Consider the following 11,598-nt stretch of genomic DNA (forward strand, 5'->3'; position numbering starts at 1 on the left):
GCTAACCAGTGCTGACTAATGCATCCTGTTTGAACAGAGACCACAGTTTACAGAGCCATCTAGGGCCCAGCTGCACCCCGAAAAATATAGAGTGCACAAAAACATAACAATATATGCAAGGCATTGGTTGATATTATGGCCACAATACTTAAGCTGGCAACCCACGTCAAGGGTCCTTACAACTTGCCAGTCCTAATCTAAAAAAAAAACACCATAAGAGGAAAAACCTCCACTAACTATAGACAAAAAAAAAAAAGTCACCAGTACACAGGCAAAAGGTACTTTACCTGTCACGGCCACTGACCAATTGCACTATCAAGGTGCAGCGGACCCAAGTTCAGATGGCAATATCACAGGTGCGTTATTACCGATGAGGCAGCCAGCCTACATTTGATAGTGCAATTGGTCAGTGGCCGTGACAGGTAAAGTACCTTTTGCCTGTGTACTGGTGTTTTTTTTTGTCTATAAAGCGTAGACATAGCCTGACCGGATTGGGGTTAGCTTCACATGGTCTAAGGCCACCAGTTCAAGTGGCATTTTGGTGACTAAGGGCTGTAGGGGAGCCCTTTGGCTGTCACGGTCCTTTCTGCGTAGGTTACATGGGCCACACTCACGGCACCACTTTGATGGTTTTCCTCATGCCAGGCAAGTAGAATCTTCCACGTAGCAGGATCTCCAACTTCTTCCATCCAAAGTGTCCTGGTGGCCGTCGTCGTGGTACGCGTCTAGAACCATGGGCGCATCTCGTCTTGGGACCACTATCTGCCAGATTAGCTCGTGTGTGCATGGATCAATGTTTCTTCTGCACAGCTTACCATCGTAGATGAATAGTTTGCCATTTTCCTTCCAGAGTCGCTGTGTTTCTTGTGGATGATCTGGAACAGGGTTCGAGTCTGCCTGTGTCAGCAGTTCCATCACCAGACCGATTGTGGGGTCGCTATCTTGCGTTTCTGCCCATTCATGGTGGGGCAACGGATTCAGCATGGTTTCGTGTTTGTTTTTCCGCCGGTTCCTCACATAATGAGAGTTTTGAGTTGCTCCAGAGCGATGGAATCCTGGCAGTTCCACCTCTTCAAGTTCCTCTGAATCCTCTCCCACATCTAGTAGGTTGGGCATTCTGGATAATGCATCCGTGTTAGCATTCTTGTGCCCTGCACGGTATTTGATAGTGAAGTCGTAATTGACTAACCGATCCATCCATCGCTGCTCCAAAGCCCCGAGTTTTGCAGTATCTAAGTTGGTCAGCGGGTTTTTATCCGTGTAGACTGTGAATCTTGCAGAGGCCAAGTAGTGCTTGAATCTTTCTGTCACTGCCCAGACGATGGTGAGGAACTCCAGCTTGACGGAACTGTAGTTCTCGGGGTTCCTATCCTGCTGGCGTATGCGATCACCCTCTCTTTGCCTCTTTGTACCTGGGACAGTACCGCTCCTAATCCTACATTGCTGGCATTAGTGTACAGTATAAATGGTTGGTCGTATTCTGGGTAGGCCAATACCTCTTCTCCCATGACAGCCATCTTCAACCAGTGACCTTGTCTGGGTCTGGGGCCACTCCCTCAGAGCTCACCACATGGCCCAGGTACTGCCCTTTGGGCTTTAGCAGATGGCATTTGGATGGATTTACTTTTAAGCCAAAGTTAGACAGAGCTTCGAACACCTCGACTAGGTGCTTCAGATGGTCCTCACATGTCTTGGAGAAGACGATGGCATTGTCCAGGTACAACAAGATGGTTGAAGTTCTTGTGCCCGAGACAGCACTCCATCATCCTCTGAAATGTTCCTGGGGCGTTGCACAGTCCAAACGGCATGTAATTGAACTCAGAGAGACCCATTGGTGTTGTGAAGGCTGTCTTCTCCTTGTCCGCCTCTGCTACGGGAACCAGCCAGTACCCACTGGTGAGATCCAAGGTAGAAAAGTAATTAGCAGATTTTAATGCAGCCAATGAACCTTCTATTCTGGGTAGCGGATATGCATCCTTGTGTGTAATGCGGTTTATCTGCCTAAAATCTAAACACATCCTCACGGTGCCGTCTTTCTGACGAGGACTAATAGAGCTGGCCAGGGGCTACAACTATCTCTGATTACCCCAGCCTCCTTCATCTCTCGCAACATACTTTTTGCACACTGGTAGTGAGCTGGAGGTACAGGCCAGTACCTCTCTTTAATGGGTGGATGACTACCCGTGGGGATGTGATGTTGTACCCCTTTTACCTGCCCAAAATCTAGGGGGTGTTTACTGAAGACTCGTTCATACTCTTGGACCACCCTGTAAGCCCCTTGTTTTTGGTGTGCAGGTGTAGAGTCAGTGCCCACGTGCAATTTTTGACACCAATCTTCCATTCGATCTGCAGAGCCATTGTCCTCCGCCTGGGTGGACGGGACCAAGGGTTCTGCCACCTGTATTATCGTTGTGGACAGTAAACAGTTTGGCAATTGTGGCATATCTGGTTAAGTGAACTTCTTTCTCTCCGCAGTTGAGAACACGTACTGGTACTCTCCCTTTGTGGACTTCAACTACCCCTCTGGCTGTCAGGATTGTAGGCCTACTGTCAGAATACACAGGTTCTACCAGTGCCTGGGAGTCTTTACCTCTGATACCCATTGATGCCCGACACCATATCAACATTTCACTTCTGGGGGGTATGGCAATAGAGATTGGATCGCTCACTTTGACTCTGCCAATTTCTCCACCAGAGAGTTCTACCTGTTGTCTTTGTACCAGAGCCCGGATTTCCTTCTGTAGGACTCTCTGTTCACTGGAATCAGCTGTTTCTGCCACCTGCTGCAACAAGACAATAACCTCAGACAAACAATTTTCAATAACATTAGTACCAATGGTCATCATGGGATTACATTCACGTCGATCAATGTCAACAATCACCATCCCTTGGGCTTTTAATTCTACCCACCCCACTTTAATGGTGACCTCTTTGTATCCCACTTGTGGCAACGGCTGACTGTTACTGGCTACTATAGTGAAAGCATCATCGGGGCCACGAGTAATGTCTGTGTCAGCCCAATAACGATTATAAAGTATAGTTGTAACTTGTGAACCAGTGTCCAACAAAGCGTTCATGGGGATGCCGTCGATCACAATGGGGAGAACAGGTCATCCTCCAACATATTTGGCTCTCCAGTTGTTTGGGCGTGGTCATCCTACTCCTGGGAATTGGCCCTCTGCCCCAGGGGTTGCCCGTTTAAATGACAGTACCTTGCAATGTGTCCTGCTTGATCACAACGATGGCAGATGGGTCGCTCATCCTGGTGATAGCGGTCATCATCTCTTCCTCTGGTCGTCGGGATCCTCTTCTGTCGTCCCCAGGGGACGTCCTCTGGTCTGGAAGCCAGCTTGATCTTTTCCTTGGGGGCCTCCTGTAGGAACTGCACGGTCCGGACTAATGCAGCAAAGTTCTTGGTCAGCTATTGCATCTGGAGGCGTAGTCCTGCGAGAGAATCATCATCATCAAGGACCTGGACATCGGCCTCTGAAGGGAATTGAGGATATGATGCCACCTCCTGGTGGTACGTGAGGGATGGCTGCTTAGGAGGTACTGCACGGCTGGGTGGAGGTTCGTGCAACACTCTGATTGCGCAATTTAAGAACAACGCCAAGTCTAAGTCGGGGTTTTGCAAAGCCAGAATGCGTTATTGAGCCTTGTGAGTATGAGATAGAAGCCCCTCAATGAATTGCTCTTTCAAAAGTTTATATGCATCCTGTATGCTGTTAGGATCTACTTGTTTAACTACCCGGAGTGCCTCCTGCAAATTAAGTGCATAGTACCGTATACTGTCTTGGGCTTTTTGCTTACAACCGAAGAACTTCATTTTTATCTCTGCAGCGGTGCAGGTCTCAAAAGTACCTTTGAGCTTAGCAAAGATCTGCTGCACAGTCCCTTTATCCACATCTGGCCAGGATTTTACCTCCCTCAGGGCCGCTCCAATCAGTTGGCCAGTTAGTATTTGAATCTTGGGATACACTTCAAACAGGCTACAAAGTCTTTCTTTAAAATCGGTGAACATATGTAATTCGACAGAATATTGCCGTAGCCAGGCTGCTCCAGGTATGTACGGCATGGACAAGGGCATGATGGCCGCTGAAGCTGTGGTGGTGTCCGGCCGCCTTATGGGAGCTGCGGCCTCGACTAGCGGTTCTGGGACTGCGGTAGCATTCTCCGTGGGGCCCAGGGGCATCACTAGGCTTGCAGGTGCGTCCGCTGCTAGGCCTGGGGGCACTATGAGGTCTGCGGCTGCCGCCAACTCCCCTCCTGGGTTAGACATGGCTCTTTTCCCTCGCTAACCTGATAGAAGTCGGATTTCTTCTCCAGAATCTGCGGTGGCTCCTCCGGTGCTCCATTCGGCACTTTGCAGAGTCTTTTCTTCCGGCGTTGCTGTACGACGTCTTCACATCCGGCGCTCCAGGCAGCAGCGCGGCACCTGTTTTTCTGCTTTGCGCTCTTTACGGCTGACTCCGCCCACAGAGGTACTGTATGTCTCCTCCTCCCCTCGCGCTCCACGCGGTGCGGCAATGGCGGATTTTGGCAGCAAAGTGTAACAGTCTCACAATAAAGCACGATTCAGGCACAGTTCTGGCACAGTCTTGTAGGCTCACTTAACCCAATTTGCGGGGTCAGTCCATCCTGTTCGTGATGCCAAGTTTGGAGCGCCCCATCAGGGCAAGGGGGTACTCGGTACCGGGTCCTGCGGTTCACAGTGGGAATGCCACGGTGGCTGACCTGGTCCATGGCCCTGGGACGTCCGTATAAAAGGGAAAGGTCTTTAAAGGGATAAAGTTTGTGTTCATGACGCCACCTGTGCTTTTCGGTCAGTGGAGAACGACTGCTTTAAGGGGTCCACTGGGGTGATGTTATGACGGGTAGATGGTATAACTTACCAAAGGTGAAGTGTATCCCCAGGGCTCCCGGTGTGTAGATGGTGGAATGGTGAGAGGTGCAGAGAAGAACAAGGACACAAGATTGCAATCTCTTTACCTTTACTGAAGACTTCAGCATCCACAGTCCAGAGCACCAGACCACAGGGCAGGCAGAGAAGTCCAAGCAGTCCAGAGACAAGCAAGCTCCCCTGGGTAAGTCAGGTGGGAGCCTACCACTCTGCGCTTTCTGTCTCTAAGTCCCTGCTGCCACTAATTGTCTCAACAAGGTCTTTAATCATTCTGCTGTCCTAGGATAGGTACCTGTATGGCAGGCAGCTCGGGCCATAGGTTTTGGGGTCCGTTCTCTGTGACTCTGGTCACCTAAGTGCTGCTATGCCACAGAAAATTGTGGGCAGAGTTTTGGTAATGCAATGTCCTCTGGTTCTGCTCCGTGTCGTAGAGTCCACGTGAGCCTCGGGCTCCCGGTTCCTGGATTCTTGCGCTGTAGCTCTTCAGAGGCCTGCTTGTGGCCCCTTAGAACTCTCACTTTCCTCTGTGCTCCACTCCTGTCTGTCCTCGCACACAGACTTCTACTTCCAACTGAGCTCTCTCCACCTTCAAACCAAGATTTTTATTCAGGTAAGCTGCCCTAAAACAGGGCTTGGAGCTCCCTGTCCTGGCCTGAAAGTGGAAGGTGTTGTATGTGTGTGTAAACCTACCAAAGGAAATCTAATTTGTCTCCAGACATAGCACTATCCTCCCCGTGAGGAAGACAGCACTACTGTGGTACGTGAAATCCTGGGGTGCCACACTGGGAATGAGAGGACATTGCCCCAAGTTACATCGGTTTCCCACAGTCAATGGGACTCTCCTGAGAGACTGGATCCAGAAAAATTGAAAACTTCTCCTGATTCTATCTCTCAATCTTCTATCCACCCAGATAGCTAACTGCATAGCAGCCTCAAGCGTAGCAGGTGCAGGATATGCAATGAGTAAATCTTTAACCCTGTCATTCAAACCTGCTAAAAATTGACTCTTGTGTGCTGGATCATTACAGCTGACTTCTGCAGACCATCTTCTGAACTGTCTCAGCATTGCTGGAACCCTGTTTCAGTCGTCTGAGTTCTGCCTCAGCTGTAGTGACCCAATCAGGATCATCATATAATACCCTCATAGCAGAAAAAAACGCTTCTACTGACATCAAACAAGGATCATCCGGACACAATGAAAATGCCCAAACTTGTGGGTCACCTCGCAATAATGACATAATAATCCCCACACGCAGTAATTCAGCCCCTGAAGACCTGGATCTAAGCCGAAAATAAAGTGAACATGCATTTTTAAATGAAAAAAATTCCTGTTGTTTACCATTAAAACATTAAGGCAAACCCACCTTAGGTTCTTCAGAGCGGATTCCAGGGCAATTACTCACGTGCTGTTGTAAGCTGGCAACTTCCAAAGTTAACACTTGCAGACGTTGAGCAAGATCTTGAACGCTGTTCATATTGCAGAAATCCAGGAGGGATTTTTTTTTTTTTTTTTTTTTTACTTCTTTCTGGCTGGACAAACTGTTACAGAACTGCAATACAGGACTAAGGTAGAAACTGACCCTGCACTATGACTAGGCTGATGCCCTACGATGGAGTGGGCGACCTATTCCTAGCAAATAGACCCACCGATAATCCTAGGTTAATCTCAAGCGAAGACCTATAGATAGGGGGAAGGGGATCCCTGAAAGATATAAGGACTGGGTACAAAAACAGGTCACCTCCTTTTAGAAAGCACAGAGAAGGTTGCAGAAACCAACTGAAAACAAAACCTAGACTAGCAGAACCAGAGGTCTCAGAACTGCACAAATTATACAGACAGAAGACAAAGCAAAGCACCAAGCTAGAACTCAAGCAGATTAACCCTGCTGTTCTGTTAGGTCAAAAATGACCGTTTTTGAAATTCTATAATGTTATAAAAATTCAGCGTGTGATTCTGAGACTTGAGGCTCCCTGACTTTTCGTCATTAGGGGGTACTCTCTGTGGGAATTTTTTTTTTTTTTTAATTTTTGTTTACTTTATTTGGTACAATTTTTTTTACACTTGTACTGTTCGGTCAAAAATGACCGATAGGCCTTTATTCAGCTCTCCAGACAATTTTTGACAAAAATAAAGGTGCTATCACCTCATTTTGAACTATATATTGCATCTACTACTATTTATCAATGTATCTGACTACTTTTGGTCAGAAAAGATTTACACATACCAACATTTTCAAGTTGCGATACAGCCGACGGATTCGCTTCCAGTATAGCTATGCGCAATTTATTTCACTGGTTTTTATTTACCCTGCTGTTCATATAGATCTAGTTCCATTCAGTTGTCAACATTTCATATTGTAAATCATGATTTTCTGATTTTCCATGTGTTTGCTGGTTGTACAGTATTACACTGTGCAATGCTGTCCTAAGCAGAATTCACCTAAAGTGTTGTACTGTGAGCTTTTTCCTGCTGCAGGGTGGTGTCTGCTCTGATCTTATCTGTAGACAGATAACATAGCAGTGTAGAGTTTCAGTTCAGCTGGAGACAACACAGAGTGAGCAGAGGTTCAGACGTCAGAGCTCTGAAGTCCCATTTTTACAGGTATGTTACAGATAAATTATTCTTTTATTCTAAAATTATTCAATATTCTCACTGCTGTGATAAAATGGATGATAGGGGGTTAGCATTAGGGTTGTGTAGACTCAATGTCTGCTTATGAGTACATATTCTCACTGCTGTGATAGAATGGATGATAGGGGGTTAGCATTAGGGTTGTGTAGACTCAATGTCTGCTTATGAGTACATATTCTCACTGCTGTGATAGAATGAGTGCATGCCTCATTTTTGTTTGCGACGCTCCAGCACCATAATCACAGGGCATATCTCAATGTGTGACGAGACGTTATTGTGTGTATTGTTGCGAAATTGTTTTGATTTTTTTTTTCATTCATTGTTTATGGATATATTTTATTTTTTCATTCAACAGTGATGCCTTACAGCATGAGAAGAAGACACTTCACCCAAGCTGAATTGGAGGAGTTTATAAACGACTCCGATACAGACGAGGATGTCCCACCTGAAAATGTCTCCGAAGAGGAGGACAACATTAGTGAGGATGAAGATATTGCCGAGAACTCAGATTCTGAGGGTGAATCTGATGTGGAAACCCCGACAACCGGTCTGACGCAAGAAATCAATTCAAAAAACAAAGATGTCGTTTGGAAATTGCAGCCTCCTGCTCCGACTGGTAGAAGGTCTTCATCAAATGTCATCACAGATACTCCAGGTCCCACTAGATATGCAATTGCTAGAATTGATGACATTCAATCGGCATTCCTATTATTCATAAATATAGCCATGCAAAATATACTTATCCAAATGACAAACATTGAGGGAAAAAAGGTTTATGGCGATAAATGGAAGAACTTCGATGTGACGGCTATGAATGCTTACATCGGGTTACTTCTATTAGCTGGAGTATACAAATCATATGGAGAGTCCACTAAAAGTTTGTGAAATTCGGAAACGGGGCGCCATATATTTAGGGCCACCATGTCTTTAGAAAGATTCCACGAAATTTCCAGAGTTCTACGGTTTGATGACAAAACGGATAGATCTGAAAGAAGAAGCACAGATAAACTTGCCCCAATTAGGGATTTGTGGAGTAAATGGGTCGAGATACTCCCAAAATGTTATAATACCGTAGAAAATGTCACTGTTGATGAGCAGCTGGTGTCATTTAGAGGCAGGTGCCCATTCAGGCAATACATTCCAAGTAAACCAGCAAAATACGGTATAAAAATCTGGACTCTGTGTGACAGTAAAACATCATATGCTGCAAATGTTCAAGTATATATTGGAAAAAACCCTCTAGAAAGACCTGAAAAAAACCAAGGCATGAGGGTAGTTTTGGACTTGACCCATGGACTCAAAGGGAGAAACGTTACCTGTGACAATTTCTTCACATCCTACCAATTGGGGCAGATGTTACAAAAAAACAATATAACTATGCTGGGTACTGTACGAAAAAATAAACCTGAACTTCCACAGGGTATCCTCAATAAGAGAGACGTACACAGTTCAATGTTTTATTTTACAAAGGACACTACGGTAGTGTCTTACGTTCCCAAAAAAAATAAACAAGTTATCCTCATGAGCACCATGATGCAAAAATAAGTGAGAGAGATGATAGAAAGCCAGACATGATTCTTCACTATAACGCCACTAAAGGTGCTGTTGACACATTAGACCAGCTTGTAGGCACGTATACATGTAAAAGAAAAACAAATAGGTGGCCTATGATTCTCTTTTACAACCTGATCGATGTATCTGCCTATAATGCCTTTGTATTGTGGCGGGAAATAAACCCCAAATGGCAAGAAAAAAAATTACACAAACGACGGCTTTTTATTGAGGAATTGGGGAAGTCTCTCACTAATCCATATGTAAAAACACGGCCACGAAATCCAAGAAATGAGAGTGCAGAAAAAGTGGCCCGACAAATTCGAGAGCATGGTGGAGACGGCGAGCCAACAGCTTCGACCACCACTGATACTGAAACGGCTTCCACCATCGCAACCAGCTGCAAGCGAAAAAGATGCTCATTCTGTCCAACGTCCAGTAACCATAAATCTAATATTATGTGTTGCAAATGTGCAAAATACTTGTGCAAGCGTCATGTAAATTATACATGTGATCAATGCAAGTAATACATTGATCGCATTTATCATTTGTTTTTGACAAAAAACCTTTTTTTTTTTGAAAAGTTTGTATATAGTTTAGAATAAAGAAAAGTTTTTATGTGCAATATGAAGCAAATATTGCAAAAAATATTAATTTATTTGATTCAAAAAATAAAAGTTTTTGATTTAATTTTTCATCTGATTATTGAAAACCATGTTCACATACAGTAAAACAATGCAACAGGTAATCAAATAACACTTGAATTAGGTACAAATCACAACTTTGTTAGGTCCGGTCAAAAATGACCGGGAACAGTATAAGTGTATAAAAAACAACGTTTTTTGCCATTTTATAGAGAAAAAAGCTTTTTTTTTTTTGCCTTTGAAAAAAGTATATCTACATAATGTTTGATATTATTACTTATAGTTAACATTTATATCAAGATTTTTTTTTTATCTGCAAAAATAATCAATTTTTACAAAAATCGAAAAAATACCATGTTCCCTTTTGGATATAAAAAAAATATAAAACAAGCTTTGTATTTATTTTTTTTTCTGGTATTTGAGCAACCATCTTCACAAGCAATATAATAGTGCAAAAACTGTTTAAAAAAACCACTTAGATTAGCTAAAAATGATTATTTTATAAGGACGGTCAAAAATGACCGGGAACAGTACAAGTGTATGTGAAATCTAAACAGAACAGCAGGGTTAACACTGTTGTCCAGCAAGGACTGAGAGGCAGGTGCTGGTTATTAAAGAGTGATACAAACACCTGACCCAAGACAAACCCAGCACCGGAGGAAAAAGACCAGCAGCCAGAACACTACAAGAAAATGGCGGGTAGTCACAAACTAAACAGATACTAACAATATCAGGTATCAGCATACTTACGAGAAATTGCACAATAAATTGTATGGTGTATTTTCTCCTGTTACCCTTGTGAAAATGCAAAATTTTGGACTAAAGTAACATTTTTGCGGGAAAAAGTTACAAATTTTCATTTTTTACTTCCACATTGCTTTAGCCCCAATGAAGCACCAGAAGGGTTAATAATCTTATTGAATGTGGGTTTGAACACCTTGAGAGGTGTAGTTTTTAAAACGGTGTCACTTTTGGCTATTTTCTGTCAGATAGACCCCTCAAAGTCACTTCAAATGTGATGTAGACCCTAAAAAATTGGTTTTGTAAATTTAGTTGGAAAAATGACGAATGGCTGATCAACTTTAAAATCCTTCTATCAAAAAAATTTTCTTTAAAAAATTGTGCTGATGTAAAGTAGACATGTGGGAAATGTTATTTATTAAAGAGAACCTGTCAGCAGTTTTGGCCGATATAAGATGCAGCCATCACCCTTCATGGCTTATACACAGCATTCTAATGCTGTTTATCTGCCCCCAACCTGACCTGGAAGAACTGAAAATAGAATTACACTTACTGGTAATCGGGTTTCTAAGACCCTCCAGGACCACACACAGGAGGTTGCCCCCCATCCTAATTAGGGACAGGAAAAAAAAGGTTTAAATAGCCCTCCCCTTCCCCTAATCCCCAGTGTTTTCCAAGGACCACAAAGAGTGAATGCTTGATTTATTTATTTACACGAAGGAATCAAATGGACATAATTCATGAGGGGGGTAATTACCCGTGCTGTCGTGGAGGGTCTTAGAAACCCAATTGCCGGTAAGTGTAAAGGTACCTTCACACTGAGCAACTTTAGAACGATAACGATAGCGATCCGTGACGTTGCAGCGTCCTGGATAGTGATCTCGTTGTGTTTGACACGCAGCAGCGATCAGGATCCTGCTGTGACATCGCTGGTCGGAGCTGAAAGTCTGGAACTTTATTTCGTCGCTGGATCACCCGCTGACATCGCTGAATCGGCGTGTGTGACGCCGATTCAGCGATGTGTTCACTTGTAACCAGGGTAAACATCGGGTTACTAAGCACAGGGCCGCGCTTAGTAACCCGATATTTACCCTGGTTACCATTGTAAATGTAAAAAAAAAAAAAAACAT

The sequence above is a fragment of the Ranitomeya imitator genome, chromosome 1, assembly GCF_032444005.1.
Source record: "Ranitomeya imitator isolate aRanImi1 chromosome 1, aRanImi1.pri, whole genome shotgun sequence".
In the NCBI taxonomy this organism is placed as follows: domain Eukaryota; kingdom Metazoa; phylum Chordata; class Amphibia; order Anura; family Dendrobatidae; genus Ranitomeya; species Ranitomeya imitator.